Source organism: Loxodonta africana, chromosome Y (assembly GCF_030014295.1).
Source record: "Loxodonta africana isolate mLoxAfr1 chromosome Y, mLoxAfr1.hap2, whole genome shotgun sequence".
In the NCBI taxonomy this organism is placed as follows: domain Eukaryota; kingdom Metazoa; phylum Chordata; class Mammalia; order Proboscidea; family Elephantidae; genus Loxodonta; species Loxodonta africana.
In genome coordinates, this window is record NC_087370.1 from 15,796,739 (window position 1) to 15,823,826 (window position 27,088).

The 27,088-nt window shown below is 51.7% G+C and overlaps 1 pseudogene; it reads right to left on the minus strand.

Annotated features, from left to right (window-relative positions):
- Nucleotides 1-27,088, minus strand: LOC135229033 (carboxypeptidase Z-like; annotated as a pseudogene).

Sequence of the window (27,088 nt, forward strand, 5' to 3'; positions counted from 1 at the left end):
TCACACCCAGAGCCTCTCCCCAGCTAGAAGGTGAATAAAGACACTTCAATGAGATGAAAATGACTCTGTGCAATCTCTGGGGAAGGCCAGATGGAGAGCCAGGGCCTCCATACCAGAGGTGGCTCTGTGTCTCCTGCCAACTGGGTGGGGATCTCACCTTAATACTTGAGCAACCAGCATGGCTTGTACTGGCTCAGTGAACCTGAGGTAGGACCTCCATCAGGGCTTGCCCCTGTTTTCAGGGGGCTGCCTCCTCATCCCTGGAAACTCACCGTGCTGGTCACTGTCTTCCAGTGGGTTTGGGGGCCCCGGTCCACCCCTCTGCAGCCTGTGGAGGAACTTCTTGGGTCCAGCTCCCAGGGGCTAGAGGGTGAAGTCCACCCCGCTGCCCCTCCTCATGTGGGCGCATACAATGATCTTGATGACCTTGGAGTAGCTGGGGGCTTGGGCGATGACGATGTGGGTGAATGGAGAGAGTAAAAGTCCTTCTCAGACCTGGCTCAGAGTGATGGGCGATAAGGGCTAGGGGAGGGGTTACACGGAGGGCAGATAGGCCCCAAACTGCCCTGCCCCCCAAACCAGAGTCCTCTCCCACTGAGGTCCCCCTCCCTACTTAGCATCCCCTCCCACTCAGAGCCCCCACCCAGAACTCTGCCATCTGGGGTCCCTCTCACCTATGACCCTCTCCCACTTGACATTCCCCCAACAAAGGTCCTTCTCCCCACCGACACCCCCAACCTCAGGTCCCCTAACCGGGGATCCCCATAAACCTGGGGTCCCTGCCCACCAAGGTTACCCAGACACAGGGTCTCCCCACATTTGGGTTCCCTCCAAGCTGGGTCCCCATCCACCCAAATCCCCCACCTGAGCCCCCCCTACCTAGAGTCCCTCCCACACCCAAGATTCCCCAACACCTGGGTTCTCTCCAACCTGGGTCCACACCAGCCTAGGGTTCTTCCTCATCCATGGTCTCCCCACCCAGGCCCCCCTCTCACCTCAGGTCCTTCCCACCTGGGGTCCCCACTACCTAGGATTCTCATCCACCCAGGATCCCCTCCACCTAGTGTTCCCACCCACCAAATGTTCCTTCCAGGGTTTCTCCCTACCCAGAGTCACCCCACTCAGGGCCCTTCCCACCTGGCTTCCCCTCCACCCAAGCCCCCCACCTCACTGTCCCAGCACATGCTGCAAATGTTGGGAAGCAGCGGCCATCTGCATGTCCCACTGCAGATTGGCAAAGTGGGCCACGTTTGCAGGGAGGCGCCTACCTGTGGTGACATCATGGTGGATGCCCTTGACTACGACCCAGGAGTTCTTAACTGGCTTCCTGAATTTGTCCATCACCATGCCTTTGATACTGCAATACACCCGGGGGCTGAGAACAAAGGTCCCGAGGTGGTGCATGGGCCCAGGGAAACCAAACACCATGCTCCAGCCAGCCCTGCTGCTGCCAGTGCCCCCATCCTCTGAACCAGGGTCTCAGCCTGGCCTTGACCCCATCTGGTTGTCTGACATTGGCCAAGCCACCTGGTGCCTCAGCGCTGCTCCCCATCTGCAGAGTGGGGTAGGGTAGCAGCCCCTCAGGGGTGAATAAAGGGTGAGACATAGTACATGGGGCAGTGGTATGCAGAGGCAGGATCCCCACCTTCCAAGTGGGACACCCAGATTCAATTCCAGCCAGAGGGCCTCATGCCCAGCCACCAGTGGAGGCTCGCGTGTTGCTATGATGCTGCACAGGTTTCAGCAGAGCTTCCAGACTAAGATGGACTAGGAAGAAAGGCCTGGTGATCTCCTTCTGAAAATCATCCAATGAAAACCCAGTGGATCACAATGGTCTGATCCTGGGGATGGGGCAGGACTTGGCAGCATGTCATTCTGTTGGGCACGGGGTTGCCATGAGTCGGGGCTGACTTGACTGCAGCTAACAACAAAGTGTAAACGGCAGCAACAGGGCCAGATGCAGCCCCTGTACAGACCAGCCTGTACCCAGCTGAGCCACTGTGCTGATGCCCCTGTGGTCCCTGCATACAGACAACCTGTCCTGAGGGGAAGCACTCCCACACTACCTGATCCTGCCCAAACTTTTTCCCCTAAACAATGAAAGAAAGCAAGCCACATGCCCTTGTCCTATTCTGCTGAGCACAACTTGGTGTCTGCAGGCTGTGTCAAAAAGGACTGGACTTTCGAGTGAAGGGAAATGTCAGTCTAGTGAGGCTGTTCTCCCCACAGGCCCCCAGGCTTAGCTGTACTTGAGCCTGCTCTTTGGGGGTCTCAAGAAGCTCCAAAATGTCATGGCCCCCCACCCTGGTTCATGCTGGGCTTGGTATGCAGAGCAGGCTGGCCTCGGATCACCAGGCACAGAGGCACAGGCCAGCCCAGCACACCACTAGGTGCCCAGGAAGACAGTTTTGTTTCTTTAAATTCATAAAAGGAGCATGAGCTTTTAGGTTGAAGAAAATGTTATAACATATAATGTCATTATGCTCCACTTTATATGAACACAGTCATAATATGGAATTTTTAATTTTTTTTTTTGGAGGAGGAGTTACCAAGGCAAATGTGTTCAAGCCCATGGTCATGCAGTACCCTTCTCTTTACCCCACCATGGCACATCCTTAGGGGATGTCTCTTTCTGGGCACAAGAACCAACTTGGATTCAGGAGCTCCTGACCTTGGACAAACCATTCCTTCTTTGTGCCTCATTTTCTTCAACTGCAAAATGGGTTCAAGGAAAGCAAAAACAGCTAACATGGACAGCAGTTTGGTGGGTCCTCAAGAAAATCAAACATTGAATCAATAGCCCATGACCCAGCAATCCCAATCCTTGGCATAAACACAAAGAATGGAAAGCAGGGACTCAAACAAATACTTGGACTCTGCAGCACTATTCACAAGTACCCATCAACAGATGAACGGATATGCAGAATGTGTCCATCCAGATGGTGGAATATTAGTTACTCAGCCATGGTGAGAAATGAAGTCTTGATGCATGCCACAAAGATGAACCATGAAAACATCATGCTGAGGGAAATAAACCAGACACAAAAGGACAGATATTACATGGCCCTACTTAAATGAAATATCCTGAATACGCAAATGCGTAGAGACAGGAAGCAGATTATTAGTGGTCACCAGGGGCTGGGGGAGGGAGGTTGAGAAAGAGAAGTTACTGCTTAAAGGACAGTGAGTTTGTGTTTGGGATGATGGAAAGTTTTGGAAATAGTGGTGATGGTTGTACGATATTTGAATGTATTTCATGTCACTAATATTTACGCTTATAATGGTTAAACTGGAAAATTTTGTCCTGTAAGTATTTTGGAGCACTGGTGGTGCAGTGGCTAAGAGCTCAGCTGCTAACCAAAAAGCTGGCAGTTGGAATCCACTAGCCACTCCTTGGAAACCCTATGGGGCAGTTCTACTCTGTCCTATACAGTCACTATGAGTCAGAATTGACCTGACAGCAATGGGTACGGTTTTTTTTTTTTTTTTTTTTAGAGATCTACTTTACCTCAATAAAATCAAAAAAATAAAACGAAAAAACCCACAAACACTTCCACAGGACTGGCCATGTGCTAATGCTGCTCAGCAGCTCTGGCACAGGTTTGAGCCCCTCCAAGCCCTGCTGTGTTGTCCCCATTTTAGAGGAGAGGGAATAGAGTTTGAGTGACAGGACCAGGTACTCTGAGCTGCTCGGTCCTCCCACCCTCACCCTCCACCCATCTCCAGGCTTAAAGAGGACATTACTCCCAGCTTGAAATGTTCTACCAACCAGATGCCTCCTGCTGCTTGGAGGAGGAGTCCCATGTGATGGGGCAAAGATGCAAAACCAGAGCAAGTGGGATCTGAGCAGGCCAGGTGGGGACTGGGCCTCCTGGCCATGTGGTCTCCTGGACTAGCGACCATTGTTTGGCGCTTTTGTGCACGGTTCACTTGTCCATGCCTGCTTAACACAGTTAACCCCTAAACAACCCCCTGGGGACTCTTACTGCAGGGAGGGGGCACTGGAGCTTAAAAGCCAAGGCTTTCCTGGATGGGACCATTTCTTCTGAGTGTGTGTGGTAAAAATATGTAAAACACAGCTTTTGCCAGTTCTGCAGTTGTCTTACATACAATTCAGTGGCACTGACTTCTGCATCACACTATGCAACCATCACCACCATCCTTCCCAAATTACTCTGCACGGGAGTGTGTGAGAGGCCAGCAGGCCACTCAGCTCCTCTGTGGGCCCACCTCACTGTGGACCAGCATGAAGCCCCCCACCTTTGGGGCTCAGCACCACCTGGCTGGGCCTGCCCCTCCCGTCTCCAGCCCCTCCACCACCTCCCATGTCACCAGAATCAGGAGCCTTCCCACCCAAAGTCGGGGTACCCCAGGCCCCAGGCCTCTGACCTTGCTGTTTCCTCTGCCACAAGACTGTCACCTGACCTCTTCTCACCCTTTGAGAGCCAGCTCACGATCCTGCTGGTCTACCCCCTCAGATGTCTCCTCTGGGGTCCCATAGCCCTTGGCTTCCCTCCCCAGACCTGACCCCAATGTGAAGCCCTGGTCTTCCTCCCCAGCCACCTGAGAACAGGGCAAATAGTTGTTGTAGCTGCTGTCAAGTCAGCCTTGTACTCATGCTGACCCCACACACAACAGAACAAAATGTTGCCTAGTCCTGCAGTATCCCCATAATCAGTTGTGGATCAGACCATTGTGATCCATAGGGCTTTCACTGGCTAATTTTTTGGGAATAGATCGCCAGGCCTTTCTTCCCAGTCCATCTTCGCTGAAACCTGTTCAGCATCACAGCAACATGCAGGCCTCCACTGACAGGTGGTGGTTGCACATGAGGTGTGGGGCGGGGAATTGAAGCCAGGTCTCCTGGGTGGGAGGCGAGAATCTACCTCGGAACCACCACTGCCCCTCAGACACAGAGTAGGCCCCCACTAGATGGCAGCATACACTGGGTAGATTTCACCACGCCCTTGCTTTAAGGTAGAACTGTCATTGTCGCTCAAACCAGGGACAGAAGCTCTTCAGCAGGAACGCAAAGTTGCCCACTCCTCACTGCAGCTCTGGGAGGGCAGATACCACCCCAGGCCTGGTCAGGATCACTGCAGGAGAGGCCTCAATTGGCCACAACAGACTGGCTCTTATCGGAGAGCATGGTCTCCCCGCTGTAGGGCTGTCCATCTTCCTGGCTGCCCATGTGCTGCTGCCCAGTCTCAAACACTATTGCGCTGGCTCTTAAATCTTTAGCTTCATGACTTTACGTGCAATATCCACAGAGCAATCCGAGCTCCATTTAAGGCTCCTTAAAACTCGTTTGCACCGGACAGCCGTAAAATGCAATGAGCGTGGCCGTCTGCCCAGGAGCCCTGGCTAAATGATGACCTTTACCCAGGTAGTGTGAGGTCACTCGCAGAGCCATAAAAAGGAAGCTAAAACAGCTATATTAATGTCCAATTACTACCTGGGGCTTCATTTCATTCCTGCTGTCACTTCTGCTGCAGGGCTGCTCTAAGGAGGCTGGCTGGATTCTTCCCTGGAGGAAGGTTGCTGCTCTTTCTAGAAAGGAGGGGGCTGATAGGCTGCGGCTAAGGGCAGATCAACCTGGTCTTCAGCTCCAAGTCATCACTGGGCAGCACTAGACAGGTCATGTCGCTCTCTGACCTTCTGTCTCCTCCTCTATGGCCCTCTGTCTCCCCTCCATGACCCTCTGTCTCCTTCACTATGACACATTGTCTTCTCCTCTATGACCTCTATCTCCTCCCCTATGACCCTCTATCTCCTCTATGATACTCTGTCTCCTCCTTTATGACTGCCTATCTCCCCCCTATGATCCTCTGTTTCCTCAACTCTGACCCTATGTCTCCTCGACTCTAACCTTCTGTCTCCTCCTCTTCAACCCTGTCTCCTCCTCTATGACCCTGCATCTCCTCCTCTATGACCCTCTGCCTCCCCCTTTCTGACCCTGTCTCCTCAACTCTGATCCTCTGTCTCTTCCACTCTGACCCTCTGTATGCCCGACTCTGACCCTCTGTCTCCTTGACTCTGACACTGTCTTCTCCTCTATGACCCTCTGTCTCCTCCACTCTGATGTTGTCTCCCCCTCTATGACCCCCTATCTTCCCCTGTATGATCCTCCATCTCCCCCTTTATGACTCTCCATCTCCTCCACTCTGACCCTATATCTCCTCCACTCTGACTCTCCGCTTCCTCCTCTATGACTTTCATCTCCTTCTCCATGACTCTCTGTCTCCTCCTCTATGGTCTTGTCTCCCACTCTATAACCCTCTGTCTCCTCCTGTATGACAGCCTCATATGTGAGCCCTTCTATGGTCCAGACCAGTACATCATTCCCTAGCACACCCCATCCCTCCAGCTATAAAATGGAGCACATGCACCAATGTGCAATTTGTGTGATTCTTCAAAATACTCCGTAAAGTAGCAGAGGCTTCTACAAAACCACAATTATCTAGCCCCAAGACCACTGTCTGGACCACATAGACACACTGGTTCCAACAGCCATCCTCTCAGACCCTCAGTCCTTCCCCCAGAGCTGCCTGTCACATCCCATTCCCACAGCCATTCCCCTCACTCCAGCCAAGGGTCCTTGCAGGTCTGAAATGGCCCATCACCTCTCAGGGGCCCAGGGTCCTGCACATGTGCCTCTCTGCCTGGCAGCTCCCTGTCCTGACACCTGAGTTCTCCTATCATTCTTTCAGACTCAGCCATTGCCACCTCCTCCAAGAAGCCCTCAGGGCCTCCACAGTGAGCCAGGTCCTCCCCTGGGCTGTCACAGCCCCCACATACCTCCTTGTTGAATGATGCCTCTTGGGCTTTGAGACCAAACAGGTGGAAGAGTTGGCTTTGAGCTAGATCTCAGAGCACCCCACAGAGAGCCACTGCCTCTGGCACCATCGGGAGCCACCACTGGACATGAGTCTGATACACTGTCCCAGGAGGCGCTGGAAGTGGTCACCCACAGAAATAGAGACACCGGGGGGCTTGCCACAAGAAATGCCAAAATCAGCAAAATGCACACACCTAATTAGTAGAACCTAATTTGTATTCCCACCTCTACATCCATCTGCCAGTGTGAGTTGTTGCTGTGATGCTGGAATCTCTGCCACCAGTATTTCAAATCCACCAGTACTTCAAATCCCAGCAGGGCCACCCATGAGGGACAGATTTCAGTGGGAGACTAAGACAGACTAGGACGAAAGGTCTGGCCATCTGCTTCTGAAAGTCAGACTATAAAACCCTATGGATTACAACAGATACAGTGCTGGAAGATGAGCCCCGAGGTTGGAGCCAAACCCTTATGCTATCATGTTGATTCTGACTCATAGCAACCCTATAGGACAGAGTAGAGCTGCCCCATAGGGTTTCTGAGGAGTTGATGGTGGATTTGAATTGATGACTTTTTGGTTAGCAGCTGAGCTCTTAACCATTAAGCCACCAGGGTTGGAAGGCATTCAAAATACAGTAGGCGTAACAATGGACTTAAGCAGACCAAGGATCGTGAAGATGATGCAGGACTGGGCAATGTTTTGTCTGCTGTACTTAGGGTCACCATGAGTTGGAGCTGGCTGGACAGCAACTAACAACAGTCTGCATCCAGTCCTTCAGGGGAGTTTGAGAACCCAAGTCTCCAGCTTCTGTTCTCGAAGTACAGTCACATGCCTGAGGGGGGTGGGATGGTTCCCAAATGTCAACTGCCCACCCCAGCACAGGATGGTCACCCTCGCAGTGGGGCACTCTGATGTAGGCCCTCTCATACCCAGCATCCCTGAGCCAGCATATGGGAGAACAGGACCAGCCAGCACAGGTCCTGGACTGATGGATAATTCACTGGTAAAGAGTGAAGAAGAAGTCCCTGAGTAGTGCAAATGGTTAAGAGCTTGACTATTAGCTAAAAGGTTGGTGGTTTGAAGCCACTCAGAGGTGCCTGAAAAGAAAGACCTGGTGAACTGATTCCAAAAACTTAGCCACAGCACACCCTATGGAGTACAGTTGTGCTGTGCCCACGTGGGGTTACTAGGAATGGGGGTCGACTCAGCGGCAACTAAAAACAAAGAGGGAGGATATTCGAGTGGATATGGGGCAGTACACTCCAGGGCAGTGAGCTCCAACCCACATGCCCAATCAGTCCACTCTGCCTCTTGGCCCGACAAGTGCACTCTCCCCCATGGGCTCCAAACAGTGAGCTCTGTCCCACAACTCCGACTACCATGCTTTGTCCATGGGCCCCGACTGCTGAACTCCACTCCAGGGGCCCCGACCACTGCGATCTGTCCCACAACCCCAACCACTATGCTCCACCTCATGGGTCCTGACCACTGCACTCTGCCTCTCAGCCCACCAAGCAGTCACGATCTCCGTGAATTTCAGAAGCAACTCCTTGTTGTGCTGCCAGAGCGTGTACAGAGCCTCCTTGGGCAGGAACTCACAATGCAGTCCAGCTTCACAGTGATCTCGAAGCTGTTGGTATGCAGGTAGTTGAAGTTCGACCTGACTGCAGGTGGGGGCTAGGGTCAGGGGGCATGAGCTGGGGGGCCTCTCTCAGCACTCATGTCCTATGCTGAGTGACTGAGCCACCCCAGGAGGTGGGCATCGTTATTATTATCCCCACTTTACAGACATAAAGACTGAAGCACCGGGAGCTGAAGACTCTAACCCAAGCTCACAAAGACAGAAAGGGCAGACCTGGGTTGGGACACAGGTGGCCTGGCGCCAACATCTGCCAATATAACACTGCTCACGTAGTGTCTCCTTAGTGAAGAATGAATCAATTTCTAGCAGACAAGCCTTAGCACATGGCCTCCTAGCTACTCACCAGCCTCTGGCCTAGACAGCTGAGGAAGTCTTGTCTCCCAGTAGTAATAATCATAGAGTCCATTTATCTAGGTTCTTTCCCAACAGCTGCCCAAGGAGGAAGGTCTTATTACCTCCATCTTCCAGAAAATTCAAGGCCTGGACAACTGGCCAACTCAGCACCAGAGAAAGCATCTGGGCAAGCTGGGCCAAGCTGCCCAGCCCCCACCCAGTCCACTCTCCGCTCCATCCCTCCAGTTTATTGTACTGCCTTTAAATTTCCTTGTCCAGCAGGAGTCTTGGTGGCTCTCCAGGCTGATCTGGAGCCCACAGGCTGGAGGAGCAGTCCCTGCTGCCCCCTACACCCATGTCAGGAGCAGCAGGGAGCCTCCTCCACTCCCCCAAACTTGGGGGCTCCTCTGAGCCCCAGCACCCACTGCTATTAATGATTCTCATTCATGCTTTCCAGTGGGCTCCCTGTCCATCCACCCATATGTCCTGCCCACTGCCCCCCCATGCTCCCCCTGGGGTCCCTGAGGGCTGGAGCATGGGGGAACGAGGGTGCTGGCTGTGTCTCCAACACTGGCCTCTCTCCATCTCACCCCACCTGGAAGGTCCTTTGCAGATCAGAGCAAGGGGGCGGTAATTGAGCCTCGAGGCCTTGGGAGTGGGGGAATCATGTGCCGGGTTTTGGGGGACCCATCCCACCCCCAAAAGAGCAGCCCTCATGAAGTAGCAGAAGCAAGACTGCTGAGAAGGGGCTGAATGGGGCAAGAGCTCGGCCCCAGGGTGTCTGCTGCCTGCCCAGGAGAAGTGAGGTCCCAGTATGTCAGTGAGAACCAGCTCTACCCAAGCTGGGTGGGGTGGGGGGGCTCAAGACCAACATCACTCTGGTTGGGAGTGGGGATGGGGAGACTCGAGCCCAATGTCCTCATCTCCAAACAGGACAGACAATACCCAGGGAAGTGGTGCTGGCATAGTACAGACATGGGGGGACAGCCAGCCAGCACAAGGACATGGTGCCCAGCCTAGGGGTGCCTCCATGGCACTCTACATTCCCCTTGTGATATCTTAACCTATGGATACTGGGTGCAGCACATGAAACACAAGATGCCCAGGTAAATGTGACTTTCAGAGAAACAATGAATGTGTTTTTCGTATGACTATAGCCCGTGCAATGTGTGGGATATACTTACACAGGACTAAACTATTTCTATGCGTGTTTCTCCAATGGCCTCTGCCCAAGTGCCCTGCCCATGGCCCCCCACAATCTCCCTGGGGTCCCTGAGGAGTGGGGTTTGGGGAAAGAGGGTGGTAGCTGTCTTTTCAACTATCTGAAATTCACCTTTAACTAGGGTCCTGTATTTTATCTGGCAACCCTACTGAACCCCCGGAGAGTAAAACAAATGATTACGCGTGGAATCATGAAATGTGAGTATTTGTGAATATTAAATAAACTACAGAAACAGAAAGGAGCCTTGGCAGTGCAGTGGTTAAGCGCTCAGCTGCTAACCAAAAGACTGGCAGTTCAAACCCAGCCAGTGGCTCCGCCAGAAAAAGGCCTGGTAATCTGCTTCCATAAAGATAACAGCCTAGGAAACCCTGCAGAGCAGTTCTACTGTGTCACGTGGGTTTCCATGTGTTGGAATCGACTCTACAGCAACAAACAACACAGAAATGGTGATTCAAGGGTCACAAGCCTAGCTCTTCCACAAGGTTTAGAAGTGCACTTTGTTTGCCAAGATCATAACTAAAAACAAAGCTGGCCTGAACATAGATTTTCCAATCCCTGAGTGGAAGCGCCCCCCCGCCCCCGGATGTGTGATTTTCTCTGTGGCTTTCTAACGTTCCTGGATGGTGCAAACGGTAATATGCTCAGCTGCTAATGGAGACATTGGAGGTTCAAGTCCACCCAGAGGCTCCTCGGAAGAAAGGCCTGGTGACCTATTTCTGAAAAATCAGCCATCGAAAACTCTTATGGATCGAAGTTCTGCTCTGACACACATAAGCTCACCATGAGTCAGGGCTGACTTGACAGCAACTGGTTTAATGCTCCAGAAGCACGCATGGGTGCCTGTAAAATGCACAGGAGGGGATGCTGCTGCCCCCTTCTCTGCCCCTCCCCCATCACAGGTGCCTCCCTCCCGTCCCACCAGCTGGGCTGGAGGACCTCTGCTGAAGCTGTACCAGTCAGCCACATTGATGATGCTTTCCCTCTTGAGGAAGTTCCCCCCACACCTGTCCCCTTGCTGGTCCATCACCATGGGGTGCACACAGGTGTAGGCTCTGGCCAGCAGCTTAAACATCTGGAAAAGAGACAGTGAGAGAGATTCCCATGAGGCCAAGACCAGAGGGTGGGCACTCTAAGGGTAGGGGGCCAGGAAGGACCTCCTGGTGGAGGGGCCCCAGAGCAAACTCCTGCATCTTGAGCAGCTGGGAAAAACAGTGTCCAAGTGGGGCAGCACCTGCAAAGGCTCTGCCTGAGGTGGGGCTTGCAGGCAGGGCGGCTCAGCTGGATCTCAGGGCAGGTGGAGCATGTGGGGGCCATCACAGGTCCAAACACCTGGAGAAGGAGTGGAGGCTTTGTCGTGGGGGCAGACACACTGACTTGATGTCCACAGGACATGCCAGAGTCAGCATCATTTGTATGACACCCTCGTGCAGCGGTGCAGAGCTCAGGCCTGGGGAGAGGCAGGAAGCCTGGGGGGTGGGAGTGCTGGAGGAACTGAGGTGGGGCAACCTCACTGCCAGGCCCCGTCTCACAGGCAGACTGCATGGAGGAGTAATCTTCACTCATCATCCCAGGGGTTACCTGGCTGGGTGCCCCCCACTGGCTCCAAGCCCCCGTTGACCCCCACCAACTAGCCTGGCCCCATTACCCACCAACTGCTTCCCTGGTTCATGGAGGAAATGCACCCTCAGGTGGGTCCTCTGGGTAGGGACATGTCTGGGTGTGTGGGTGGGATTCCTGGTTGGTCCCCCAGCCAATAGCTTCCCTCTGTCAACCCCTCCCATGTAGTGGGGCCCAGGGGGGCTAGAGTTAGGTCTGAACCATCTATATGCCCAGGGCTGGGCATGGGGTCTGACCCAGGGTGAAAGGTCCTCACTCTGGGCCAGATGGACAAATGGACCCTCTGTATTACAGATGGAATATGTAACCCCCCACCCCCCCAAAAAAATGTTGAGGTCCTGAACCTGCAATTGTGAATGTGACACTGTCTGGAAATAGGGTCTTGGCAGATGTTATCAGTTAGGTTCACATGAGGTCACACCGAAGCAGGGTGGGTCCTAATCCTATGTGACTGTGTCCTTATAAAGCTGAGAAGAGGCACAGAGACAGAACACAGAGGAAGGATCCATGTGACACTGCAGCTGCAGCCCAGGAACACTGGAGCCACCAGAAGCTGGGAGAGAGCTTCAGAAGGAGCCAGCATAGATCCCCAGCCTCCTGGGCTATAAGACCATACTTTTTTGTTTTTATAAGACGGGGGTCACTCCAGGATGATCGCACAATCCTACACTGGGCCCCTCAGGGCCCTCAGAGAAGTCTGCACCTGGAAAGCGGAACACTCAGTAAAAGAAGGGGAGGTTGGGAGGGCAGACTCCGGAACAGGAGCGGCTCCACACCAGAGCAGGGGTCTACCCCAGTGAGGATTGCAGAAACTCAGAGCCCAGGCCCCGGGACCTGGGATTCAGGGCCAGGTGGAGATGAGTCTCTTTCTCAGGGGTGGCTCAGTCCCACAGACACAGACCCAGCATCAACAGTTACCACCATGTGTGTCCCCCAGTTGCTGAGGTGGATGGACCAGAAGCCCTTCCTGCTGCTGCCCACCCCCACCCCCCGCCCCACACAAGCATCAGCCGACCAGGGAGCATTCATTTTGTCCACAGGTGTTGAGCCTCAAATTTTCTCCATCTGGAGTGAATTATGGTAAAGAAAGGAAACCTCCTTCTGCAGACACGGGAAAAATTATTTCTCTACCGCTCTGCCCACACATCCAGACTGTCTGAGACTCCTCCACCCCTCTGCAAAACGCGGTGTAGGCTTGGGGAGGGGGACTGGATTGGACCAGCACCTGAGTATTCTTCGTTCCCTCTAACCTGACCCTGGCCCCCAGTCTCTCCTTCCCATCCCAGGGCCTCTCCTCCTGTCCCAGGTCAGTCCCTTGGGCTAAGGCAGGGAAGGCGGCAGTTGACCTACCTGGCCTGTGGGAGTCAGAGACAGTCAACATCAGTCCCTAAACCGTGGGGTGCATGAGCTGTGGGCCTGGCAGGGCAGAACTGGATGGAAGGGAGGGGCATGGGACGAGGGAGGGACAGCAGGGAGGGAAACACTTAGATACCACAGCTGAATAAACCAGGTGGACTACGGGTGGGTGGGAGGAGCAGGAGCCGAAGCTGAGCCAGGTGGGGGTGGGAGGGTGGGGGTGACTCCAGGACACAGGCCCAAGGCTGCATGGTTGTGAGTGAATGAATGAGGACCCAACAAGTCTATGGGAACCCCACAGAAACTCTTGAGCTGACCACATCAGGGCCTACAGGCAGGGCTGGGTGGGTGGGTTTGGCAGGAAGGATGGAGCCTGAGCTGGCTCTGCAGTGAGATTTTGGCAGAGGAGCAGGTGGAGAGTAGCCAGCAGGGGGCCTCATTCTGGGGCTCCATGGAAACCTGCAGGAGGGTAGCCTCAGGATCTGCCAGCACCTCCCGGCACCACCATCTTCTCCTCTTGGGACTCTGGTTTCTACAGAGGCCGCAGTGGCTAGGGGCTGAATGCTTATCGACCAGTGATTGATGGCTAGTGGGGAAGCTGGCAACCCTGGTGGGACTTGGTGAGGCAAACACCCTCTGCTAAGAACACCTTAGCATATGGGTCTGGGCCCAAAGTGGAGCGTCTCTGGCTGCCTACACTGGCTGGGTGCCATCAAGGCACAGAGACTGAGGCCAAGCCAAGTGGACACCACTGGCTACCTGGGCAGAAGACACTTCTTGAGCTCTGAGCACAGAACCTGGCACACCTGAGGCTCTCGATACATGTTGGGTGCAGGAGAGAATGCCAGGGTGAATGAGTAAGTGAGGGAATGACAGGGTGAATGAATGAGTTATTGACTGAATAAATGAGTGAGAGAATAAGTAAGAGTATGAGTGAGTGAATAAGTGAGTGAATAAATGAAGGAATGAGATGACAAATGAATGAAATACTGAGTGGCTGGATGGATGAGTGAAAGAATAAATGAATGAGTGACTGAGTGAATGAATGAATGAGTAAATGAATGCATGAATGTGTGAATGAATTAATTAATGAGCTAGTGAATTAGTGAGTGAATGAATGAATGAGTGAATAAGTGAGTAAATGGATGACTGAGGTAGTGAATGAATGATTGAGCAAGTGAGTAAAGGGATGAATGACTGAGTAAATGAAAGAACAAATGGATGAATGAGTGAATAAGTAACTAAGTAAATGAATGAGAGAATGAGTAAGTGACTGAATGAGTGCATGCATGAGTGAGTGAATGAACGAGCGAGCATGTGCGCAAGTAAATGAATCAGTTAGTGAATGAATGAATGAGCAAGTAAGTGAGTGAATGGGTGAGCAAGCAAGTGAGCCAGAGCAGGAACAACAAGCAGGGGACAGAAGTGTGACAGCTCCACTGGGCTCTCTGATGGGCAGTTGCCTGTGCCCACCCTATACACCCCCCAGCTGCCCCTCCCTCCCTTCAGGGGTCTCTGCACACAGGACATGGGTGTCTGCTGTGCCCTCCACCCCCTGCCCAAGACCTCTCCCTCCTTGGGTTCCACTTGAACCAAGGCTTGCAGGTGATGTCTGCACGGGCTAGGTGGCCTCGTAAGAAGTTTGGGGTTCAACCCTGTATGCACCCTGCACATCCAGCCACACAGCCTCATCCTCCCTGGTCTGTGTCTGGCCATCTCCTCCCTATCTGAGGACCCTCAGAGTCAGGGCCCAGTCCTGTCCACCTCAAGGGCCCTGGGACTGGCTGTAAACAGGAATGGGTGGGGTAAGGCAGGCTGAGTCCAGCACTCAGCAGTGGCACCCAGTCATGCCATCTGATCAGGTGAACAACCAGGTCCACCAGCCAGGGAGGGTGTCCGAGCAGGGTGGGCCAGTTCTGGCTCTCAGTGCCCATGTCCAGCCGTAACCAGTGGGTGACTAGGTCAAGACCACAGCTCCTTGGTGTTCAGGGGACCAGGTGAAGGCTGGGCTGGCCTCAGGGCAGACACCTAGGACCATGTGCCCAACAGGAGCCATCCAGGTCATGCTGCCTCCCCCCACCCTTCCCAGAGGACCAGCCTGTGAAAAGTCCAGGATCCAGGCTCTGAGGGACCTGTCAGGTGGCCCCAGGTTTGTGTGATGTTTCAGGGGGGTGCTATTCTTATATCCAACTGGTCTAACTGCTGGGTACAGTGAGGGCGGCCTGGAGCAGAAAGGCCTGGCCTGAGGCTGCATAAAGTGGGAGGCCAGAACCCCTGCTCCTGTCCACTGCTCCCCTGCTCCGGGAGTCTACTCCAACAAGCGCTCGGGGCCGAGGGAGCCAGGGGGCTCATGGACGCCGCAGCACTGCCCCCTGCCGGCGCCGACCGGAATGCACCCTTCCCACCATAGAAGCCCAGAGCCCCTGCCAGTGGTGGGCACTGAGAGGGCCACTCACTGGAGGCAGAGGGGACCCGGCCAGCGACACGGATGGGACGTGGACTGCAACCAACGTCGGTGGGCTCAGAGCAGAGAGAGGCTGCCTCCCCCCGGGCCAGAAGGCTTCCTGGAGGAAGCGGCCCTGCGGCTCGGCCGGCCACGGGCAGAAGGTTCGAACAGGAGCTGCACCTGCAGTCAGCCGGAGGGCTCCACCGACACTGCCTCCCCCTCCGTGTCCGGAGGCCCACCCTCTCACCTTCTCATCAGGCGTGGGCGAGGAACTTTCTCCTCCTGGGGGTGCTGGGAGAAGTTGAAGAGGTAGGAGACCACTAGGTCGCCTCCGTGTAGACTGGCTGGGAGCATGAACGGGATGGTTCTCATCCACTTTGGCCACCTGGCTGGAGAGAGGGGTCAGTCCTCAGCCCCGGCACGGCCCTGCTGAACCCCTGGCTGTGCCCGTGGGCTCCCGCAGCCTCCTCCAAGCCCTACCCAACCTGCCAGCATCAACAGTCCTGCCTGGAGCTCTCTTCCCACCCTGTGGGGAAGTCACCCCCTCCAGGCACCCTTCTAGGCCTCCAGCCAGCTCTAGCTGCCCTCTGCCATGACCCTGAGCAGATGGCATTAGCAGCACGTGTATCTGCCCAGTGAACTCCTCAGAAGAAAGACCACCTGGCTGCTCACTGCTGCTTGTGTCTGGCACACAGTAAGTGCTCAACACTTGCTTGGGGATGAAGAAAACATACTGTTAAAGGTCTCCCCAAAAAGCAATGTGGGGACAGAACTCAGTGACCTAGACATGATCCACAGACCATGCAATAGCCCAGGGAGGGCCCCCATTTTACGAACAGGACCCCTGTTTCGCAGATGGGACCCTGAGGCATGGGACTCTGGAGAAGGTCAACACGCTAGGATGATGTCAAGTGTGGCCTCTGTCAGGGGTAGGGAGGCCAGCGGGACAGGGCAGGAGTACGGCTCCTGCCTTATCCCATCATTACTGATGGGGGACAGGCATGTGGTCACTGCATGTACCATGGACCCTCTCCAGCTGGTAGTACTTGGACATCAGGTCAGAGAAATTGCAGTTCAGGTCCAGATTCTGTGCATTCTGCCTCCCGCTATCCACCCATTGTAGCCAGCACCCTGAAAACCCACAGCACCATCAACTCAGGGTCAGTATACCCCACTCTGACCCCTCCACAGGGAGGCTGCAGGGCTGGGCTGAGTCAGAGCTGGGGCCTACGCTTCTCTCTGGCTTGCTGGGATGAACTTGAATGGAAGAGAGAGGCACCAGATGTCCTGGACCCCACCCCCATGACTCTAGAGCCCGTACCTCCACTTCCTTGCTGATCCTGTGACACACCACCTCCTTCTCCTGCTCCAGGCCTTGCACTGGCTGTTCCCTTCACCTGGAGTCCCCCCCCCCCTTACTTCCAGACTCTCCTGAAGACAGCTTCCCTGGTCCCCCATCTAACACACATGCCCTTGAATGCTCTCGCGACTCCTTGTTTCATCCTACTTTTTCTCTATGCATGAGTGACCTTTGATTACACCATAGAATTACTCAATGTCTTGTCTACCCCCACTCCCCAGAGCCAGAGCCTTGCTGAGCCTGATGCCTGCTGAATTCTCCACACCTGGAACAGTGTGGGCACATAGGCTCATAACCCCTCTTAGTAAGTGAACAATGAGGGCACAATGAAGGCAACAGCCGTGGGGTCCAGGCAGTGGGCACACTCACCTCAGCGGCTGTCACCTCATAGCCATCAGGGTTCATGGAGGGCAGCAAGTGGGTGCAGGTGGTATAGATAAGGTGCTAGATTCGGGGGTTGCCCAGCAGGAACCCAAAGCACAGGTACTGGGCCAGGTAGATAAGCATCTCCCAGCTGGCCACCTCATTGACATGGATGTTACCAATGAGTTTCACCTCGGGTTCCACTGGGGAGAGACACAGGACATGGGTGTGGTCAGCTGACAATATAGAAATCCCTGGAGCCTGAAGGGCCCCAGTAGCAGGGGTAGAACTGATGCTGGGACTGATTCATCACTGTGTGGGTTCAAACATCTCTGGATAATGAGGTCTCCTCAGTCATCACTTTGGTTGAACTCACTTCTTCTGTTTAACCATGATTATTAGCATGACCAGTCAAGCATATTAGTTAACAGTAATACAAGGCATAGTCAATGCATGCGAATTTCAACAGCCAGTCTTCATCTCTGTGTAACAAGTTAGGGTGCACATAGAAGCCTGGGTAGGAAAGCAGCTGACACTTCAATGGTTGGATGGGTGGATGGATGGATGATGAATGGACATACAGGTGGATGAGTGAATGTATAGCTGGATTGATATATAGGTGGGTAGGTGGGTGGATGGATGATGAATGAATATACAGATGGATGAGTGAATATATGGATGGAAGGATATATAGGTGGATAGGTAGATGGACGGATGGACGGACACATGGATGGATGGACAGATGGATGGATGGACGGACGGACGGACGGACGGTTGGATGGATGGATGGATGGGTGATGGATGGGTAGATTGATGGATGGATGGGTGGGTGGATGGGGGATGGATGGGCAGATGGTGGGTGGGTAGATGGACCGATGAGTGGATGATGGATGGTGGATGGACAGATGAGTGATGGTTGAGTGGGGGTGTGGATAGATGGGTGGTGAATGGATGGATGTGAGAGTGGATAGATGAATGGATGGATGATGAATAGATAGATGAAAAAATGATGGATAGATGGATGGGTGGAGGAGGAGAGGACCTGGAGCCTGACAGCCTCACTAGCCATGTGGCCTTGGGCAAGCCACTGCTTCTCTCTGAGCTTCACATTTCTGGAGGCTTATCTGCACCCCAGACTGTGCACGCTGGGTAGCCTGCATCTGTGAGAGTGAAGGACACGTGGGTCCCAAAGCTGCCTTAACCAGAAAGAGGTGTATGTTTGTACAACTCGTAAGGATCAAGGGTTGATTAGAGACTGTTTCCAGTTCAATCTCATTGGGCTAACAAGGTCATGGAGAGCTGGGGGCCAAGGCTGAAGAATGACTCCCTGGAAGCTCTCAGTGCCTGAGGGGCTGCATCCTAGTCCCTGCCTCCAGGGAAGGCTGAGACTTTGCTAGAATGTCCCAGGTTTTCCAGCCAGACCTGATGCCCCTGCCCAGCTTCTAAGGCCTGGTGCTGTCTGCCCAGCCCATAGCCTTTTTCTCTGCTGCCCCAAAACATTTGTTGAATCATTTTTTTGGCAAAGCACTACAGACAGGAGTGGCTCGTTCACAACCTAGCAGACAGCAGCTGCAATAAAGCAGAATTGCATCACCGGTTGTGCAGGGAGGCACTCTGGAGGGACACTGAAGTCCAGCATTAACGAAATGCCCACTCCCATTTCAAAGCAGGACACCCAAACCCAGTATGCTTCTGGCTTACGTGCCTCACTCGTGTACCTCACTCACTGAGCATCTCGGAAAATCACACATAAAGTGACCAGGACCCAAAGCCACATGTACCTGTCTGGGGTCCAGGTATACATGGGCAAGGTTGGAAAAACAGTAAATGCCCACCAGGCTCGGTGAGGTCTCCACCATCAATTCCCAAGGGCTGTGTCCCTGAAGTCTAGGTACATGCTTTCCAGAGCTCCCTCCCTGGCTTATACCCCTGGACTTCCCAGACCACGTCCTTCCCCCTCCCTCCAGGCTCCCTCAGGACTCCCCAGCAACTCAGCTATCTCCCTATGTGCCAAGATACTCATTGATCTTGCATTCCCCTCAATCCCTGCTAGATCAGTGTTCTAATTATTATAAAATAATCTTGTCTCTCCTTCCGTTTACAAGTACAGTGGGTATTCTGGAAACTCTCCTTTTTTCATATCCAGTGGTTTATGTGGCCAGGGCAATGTGTTCACGAAGTCCTCACTTGCACCCCATCCCCACGCAGCAGGACTTTGATTAGCACCCAACCTGGCTTGTAGGGTCACACACTTAGAGCCCACTCCCAGAAGGGGGCCCACCTTGCCTTTTACGTGGGTGCCTGACAGTGACCCAGGCTTACTCAGCTCATGCTGGCCAGGGCAGCCTGGGAACTCGATGACCAGCAGCTCCTTGCCATCAAAGCTGCACCTGATGCTGTAGGTCTTGGTTATGTCAGCACAACAGGTGGCTATCCTGCTCAGCACATGCACCATGTGGGCATAAGAGTGATGGTCAAAGTGGATAAAGGTTGAGGGCAGGTCCAACGGTTTGGCATCCCCTGCCTCCAGGCCTCCTGGGGAAGACGTAGTATCAGGGTCAGTCCACTCCGTACCTGACATCTCCCTGGGCCCACACCCCTAGCCCTACCACTCTGTGACCACCTGAGGGCCGGGATCCTTGGGCTCCATTTGGAATGCTCTCCACCAATCTACATTTTGTTTTTCACTAAAAATTCCCCTTATAATACCTATAACAATATCAAGAACTAATAAAACCATGTAACAAAAGTTAGTGCCTAATGTTATCGAGAAAAAAAACAATACGTATGTGTTAAATTTGGAAAAATTTAAAAATATAGGTTAACAGTCAACTATAAAGGAATAAACATATCTACAGAAGCCTCAACCCAAAGAAAACCACTGTCTGGTGTCTGTTGCCTGCTGTTTTTTTTTTTTTCTGACAGTTAATATTTAGCCATTATTGATAAGGTTTTTAGCAGCCAACTTTCTAGAAGTAGATCACCAGGTTCTTCCTGGTCTGTCTTATCCTAGAAGCTTCACTGAAACCTGTCCACCACGGGCGACCCTGTTCGTATTTGAGATACCAGTGGCATAGTTTCCAGCATCGCAACAACACATAAACCATCAGAGTATGATGAACTGACCGTGAAACTGGCCAGGGAAAACTTTATGAATAGCAGTGGAACACCGCCTGATACAGTGCCAGAAGATGAGTCTGTCAGGTTGGAAAGCACTCAGAATAAGACTTGGGAAGAGCTGCCTCCTCAAAGTAGAGTTGATCTTAATGACGTGGATGGGGTCAAGTTTTTGGTACCTTCACTTGCTGATGTGGCATGACTGAAAATGAGAAGAAACAGCTGCAAGCATCCATTAATAATGGGAGCATAGAATGTACCAAGTATGAATCTAGGAAAATTAGAAATAGTCAAAAATGAAATGGAACACATAAACATTAATATCCTAGGCATTACTGAGCTGAAATGGACTGGTATTGGCCATTTTGAATTGAGCAATCATATGGTCTGCTATGTCAGCAGTGACAACTTGAAGAAGAATGGTGTTGCAACCATCACCAAAAAGAACATTTCAAGATCTATCCTGAAGTATAACGCTGTCAGTAATAGGATAATATTCATACTCCTACAAGGAAGACCAGTTAATACAACTATTATCCAAATTTTGGACCAACTGCTAAGGCCGAAGATGAAGAAACTGAAGATTTTTACCAACTTCTGCAATCTGAAATTGATCAAACATCCAATCAAGATGCATAGATAATTATTGGTGATTGGAATGCAAAGTTTGGAAAAAATGAAGGATCAGTAGTGGGAAAATATGGCCTTAGTGATAGGAATGACACTGCAGATCGCATGATAGAATTTTGCAAGACCAATGATTCATCTACTGCAAATAACTTTTCTCAACAACATAAATGGTGACTATACATGTGGATTTCACTGTATGAAACACACAGGAATCAAATCAACTACATCTATGGAAAGACATGATGCGGAATCTCAATATCATCAGTCAGAAAAAGATCAGGGGCCAATTGTGGGACAGACCATCAATTGCTCATAAGCAAGTTCAAGCTGAAGCTGAAGAAAATTAAAACAAGTCCACAAGAGCCAAAATATTGCCTTGCATATATCCCACTTGAATTTAGAGACCGTTTCAAGAATAGATTTCACTCACTGAACAGTCATGACCAAGACCAGATAAGTTGTGAGATGACATCAAGGGCATCATATATGAAGACAGCAATAGGTCCTTTAAAAGACAGGAAAGAAAGAAAAGACAAAAATGAATGTCAGAAGAGACTCTGAAACTTACTGTAGAACACACAGTAGCTAAAATAAAAGGAAGAAATGATGAAGTAAAAGAGTTGAACAGAAGATTTTAAAAGGCAGCTTGAGAAGAAAAAGTAAATTGTTATAATGACGTGCACAAATACCTGGAGATTGAAAACCAAAAGGGAAGAACATGCTTGGCTTTTCTCAAGCTGAAAGACCTGAAGAAAAAATTGAAGCCTCATGTTGCAATATTTCCCACTTTGATGAGTGGCATCTGGAGTCTTAAACGCTAGCAAGCAGCCATCTAAGTTGCATCGATTGATCTCAACCCACCCGGAGCAAAGAAGAATGAAGAACAACAAAGACATAAGTAAAGATAAGCCCAGGAGACAGAACTGGCCACACAAACCACAGACTGCATCAGCCTGAGACCGGAAGAACTAGATGGTGCCTGGCTACCACCAATGACTGCCTTGACAGAGAACACAACAGAGAATCCCTGATGGAGCAGGAGAAAAGTGGGATGCAGACCTCAAGTTCTCACAGAAAGACCAGACTTAAGGGTCTGAGACTAGAAGGTCCCTGGAAGTCATCGTTTCTGGGCCTTCTGTTAGCCCAAGATTAGAACAATTTCCAAAGCCAACTCTTCAGACAGGGGCTGGACTGGACTACAAGGCAGAAAATGATACTGGCAAAGAGTGAGCTTCTTGGCTCAAGTAGGCACATGAGATTATGTAGGCAGCTCCTGTCTGGAAGGGAGATGAGAAGGAAGAAGGGGACAGAAGCTGACTGAATGGACATGGAATACAGGGTGAAGAGAAGGACTGTGCTGTCTCATTAGTGGGAGAACAGATAGGAGTACATAGCAAGGTGTGTATAAGTTTTTGTAAGAGAGTCTGACTTGATTTGTAAACTTTCACTTAAAGCACAGTAATTTTTTTAAAAAAGATGCTTCTGCGTACAGAGTCACTGTACCAAAAAGAATTGGTTGGTGTTCAAACATTTCAGGGGGCAGCATATGATCAAGAACCATTGGTTACAAAGGAAGAAGTCCAAGCCACATTGGAAGCATTGGTGAAAAACAAGGTTCCAGGAATTGACAGAATACCAACTGAGACGTTTCAACAAATGGATGCAATGCAAGAAGCAATGCAAGAAGTGCTCACTCAACTACACCAAGAAATGTGGAAGACTGCTTCCTGGCCAGTCAACAGGAAGAGATCCATATCTGTGCCCACTCCAAAGAAAGGTGATCCAAGAGAATGTGGAAATTATCAAACAGTATCATTAACAGCACCCATAAATAAAATTTCACTGAAGATAATTCAAAAATGGTTGCAGCAGTACATCAACAGGGAACTGCCAGAACTTAAAGCCAGATTCAAAACAGGATGTGGAGGAAGAGATACCATTCCTGATGTCAGATGGATCTTGGGTGAAAGCACAGGTTACCAGAAAGATGTTTCCCTGTGTTTTATTGACTACGAAAAGGCATTTGACTGTGTGGATCATAAAAAATTATGCAAAATTACAAAGAATGGGAATCCCCAAAACACTTAATTGTGCTCATGAGGAAACTGAACACAGATTAAGAGACAATCATTTCTAACAGAACAAGGTGATACTCTGTGGTGTAAAGTTAGGGAAGATGTGCATCAGAGTTGTACCCTTTGAACATACCTATGCAATCTGTATGCTGAGCAAATAATCCGAGAAGCTGAACTACATGAAGAACACAGCATCAGGATGGGAGAAAGACTCACTAACACCCTGCGATACGCAGATGACACAACTTTGCTTGCTGAAAGTGAACAGGACTTGAACCACTTACTGATGAAGATCAAAGACCACAACCTTCAGTATGGATTACACCTCTACCTAAAGAAAACAAAAATCCTCATAACTGGACCAATAAGCAACATCATGATAAATGAAGAAAAGATTGAAATTATCAAGGATTTCATTTTACTTGGATCCACAATCAACACCCATGGAAGCAGCAGTCAAGAAATCAAAAGATGCATTGCATTGGGCAAATCTGCTGCAAAAGACCTCTCAGAGTGTTAAAAAGCAAAGATGTCCTCTTGAGGACTAAGGTGTGCCTGCCCAAGCCATTGTATTTTCAACCATCTCATACACATGTGAAAGCTGGACAATGAATAAGGAAGATGAAGAATTGATGCCTTTGAATTACGGAGTTGGTGAAGAATACCGAATATACGGTGGACTGCCAGAAGAACAAACAAATCTGTCTTGGAAGAAATACAGCCAGAATTCTCCTTAGAAGCAAGGATGGCAAGACTTCATCTCACATACTTGGGACAGGTTATCTGGAGAGACCAGTCCCTGGAGGAGGACGGCATGCTTGGTAAAGTAGAGGGTCAGTGAAAAAGAGGAAGACCCTCAAGGAGATGGGTTGACATGGTGTCTGCAAGAAGTGGCTCAAGTATAGCAACATTTGTGAGGATGGTGCAGGACCAGGCAATGTTTTGTTCTGCTGTATATAAACAGGGTCGCTATGAGTTGGAGCTGATTCTAGGGTGCCTAACAACAATATTTAGCTGTCATCATATTGCTGATGCAGTTTCATATTCTGCTTTGTTTACTTAGCATTGTGGTGTAAACAGTTTTAACACCATTAGGAATTAGCCAAAAACTTGTTTGAAAGGCAACCTCCTTCTACCACTCCACTGCTATGATCACTTTCACATGTTTGCTATTATTAGTAGTTCAACAGTGAGGCTGCCTGTACCAGGGAGGAAGGGAAGATATTAGGGTGGGAAGGAAAGAGAGGAAGGCAGGGAGGGAGGGAGGAAGGGAGGGAGGGAGGGAGGGAGGGAGGGAGGGAGGGAGGGAGGAAGGAAGGAAGGAAGGAAGGAAGGAAGGAAGGAAGGAAGGAAGGAAGGAAGGAAGGAAGGAAGGAAGGAAGGAAGGAAGGAAGGAAGGAAGGAAAAGGTACATGGAAGGAGGGGAATGAGAGAGAGAAAGAGAGAGGGAGACAGAAGGAGAGACGATGGAGGGAAGGAGAAAGGAAGGAGGGAAGTATTTTTCCCATACTTTGAATAACTTCCTTAGGAGAAACCCCTAGGTGTCTGGGTCTTGGGGGCAGAGGAGCTAAGCACCTCATCAGCTGGCCAGCTCTCGCATCCCCTCACTGAAGCACTGGCTCTGAGGACACCAAGTTACTCAATCCGGGGATCTTGATTAGTCTGGCCCTCAGAAAACAGTGAAAGGCATGGTCTCTGCAGCCTGGCCCTGGGCAACCTGAGGGTTAAGGCTTCCATTGGAGTGGCTCACTGGACCTGTGGTTAAGTTTCAGCTCAAAATGGCTTTTGAGGGGAAGCAAAGCAGCTGGAACCAGCAATTTGGTGGTGGAGGTACCCAGAATAATCTGAGGCAAACCAAATCCCTGGGCTCTCCCAGGGAATGTGGGCTTGCCCCAGAGATGCCTAGGTTTCTTTCTGCCCTCCCGATCCTCACCAGGCTACAACTACCCACATTTTCTGCTTCTGCAGGAAGTGAAACCCTTTACACACTGTTGGTCCAGTCTGCTGCTAAGTGCTCCATTGAGCCAGCACATTTACACAGCCAGCAGAGTCGATGGAATCTCCCCTCTCCGAGGAGGAGCATGAGGTTCTGAGAAGCCCCAGGATTAGCCTTGAGCTGCACACAGGGGAGCAGAACTGAAGCTGTCTGGAGCCCAGCCCAGGCATGTCCCCAGGTGCATGTCTATCCACCTCTCATGTCGCCACATCCAAGCACAAAGCCAGGGACACAGTACACACTCAAGTCAATCAACCTATCAGTGAACAAGTCATTAGCCTGGTTCAAACTCTGCCTGGCAGGAGAGACTGAGGACATCCCTGCCATCTGCCTTCCCAAGCCTCCACTTTCCCATCCATACAATGGGGACATGACTAAGAACTAGCCTCAGAGCTGTCGTGAGGCCTAAATGGGGTAGTGTGCATGGCAGGGGGCATCAACCACATGGACCTGACTGTTAGCATTGTGCTGTGTTGATGAGGACCAGGAGCAAATGCCTTTCTATACCCTATAGCGGGCACACACTGGCCATATGTGGCTATTGAGATTCAGGTTTCAATAAACTCAAATAACACTAAAAATTCAGACCCTCAGTCACACAAGTCACACCTCACATGAGACCTCCAGTGGTCTCTGATGGGCAGGCCTGCTGTGAACTAAGCTGTATCTCAGGAGGATCGAGGCCTGAGGCCCCTTTGTGCCTGATCTGCCTCATAAAGCACAGCTCGGTGGGCAGTGGACAGCTATCTCCCATGCATTTGGCTGTGTTACATCCAGCGCCCAAGCAGGGCTTGCTTTCCCCCAGCATCATCAAACATGGCCTGCAGACCCACCATCACATTTTCCGACGATAAGACCACCTCCCACACCACCCCAGCCGGAAGTCCAGATCCAGGCGAGACCCTGTGTGGGGTCTTTCTGGCCTTGCCAGGAATAATCACAAGGTTGTGCCCAGCAGGTCCTCCCCACCCAGACCTGGTGTGAAGCCAGTGCCCCATGATCTCTAGAGGGAGTCAGCCCCTGGCCCCACCAGGCAGCCATACCCACAGGGTGTCCACATCCCCAGCCCAGGCAAATTTGGGGCCTCAGCTGAGGCACTTTCCCACCTTGACTCAGTACCTGTCCACTTGTAGGTCTTCCTCCAGCTGCTGGGTCTACAAAGAGCCAGGAACCTGGTCCTGGACTCCTTGGCAGTGAGATGTTCCCCTGCCTGGATTTGACCCTCACCAGGTGCCATTCTGTGGGTGGAAACACTATGCTGGGGAGTCAGCTCCCCTTTTAGCCTCTTACCTGCACCCCTGAGGAACCCTGGTGGTACAGTGGTTAAGTGCTTGGCTGCTTACTGAACGTTGGCACTTGGAACCCATCAGGTGCCCATGCGAGAAAGATGTGGCAGTCTGCCTCCAGGAAGATTTACAACCTGTAATCCCTGTGGGGCAGTTCTACTCTGTCCTATAAGGTCACTATGAGTCGGAAGTGACTCGAGGACAATGGGCTGCTGCTGCAGTAAGTAAATAATTCTTGATAAGTCCTTTTGTTTTGAGTCAGCATTCTAATTGGCCACCTCAGCCTACTTAATGGCCCCCAATCTCCAGCGTGCCCACCAGCCTTGGCTTACCACAGAGCTTCTCCAGGTGTTCATAGCAGTCCTCCTCTTCACAAGCGAAGTAGTGTGTGCAGCCCAGGAAGTAAGGCCAGGCCACTTCGATGGCAACAAAGGCAGACTGGTAGGCCTCCTGAAGGCCCTCCCAGATGTGCTGGCAGGGCCTACGTGTCCAGCCACCCTCACACTGGGGTGCTAGCATCATGCAGCCCAGCAGCTGCAGTCAGGGTTGCACTGGCCCTCCTGGAGGGGGTGAGGATCCTCAGCAGGATGTACTAGGGTCTGGCCTCCATCTTGTCCCAAGACCGGTGTTCCAACAGGGACAGGAATGCCATCTGGTTGTAGGTGGCATTACTGCATGTCCCGACTGGCAAGTCCACACAGGTGGCTGGAAGGAGGCAGGGTTGTCAGTCACTGCCTCACATGCTGACCCATGTGGTCCCCATCAGACAATCACCAGGGGCTTGTTCAGTCCAGCTGACCCTGCAT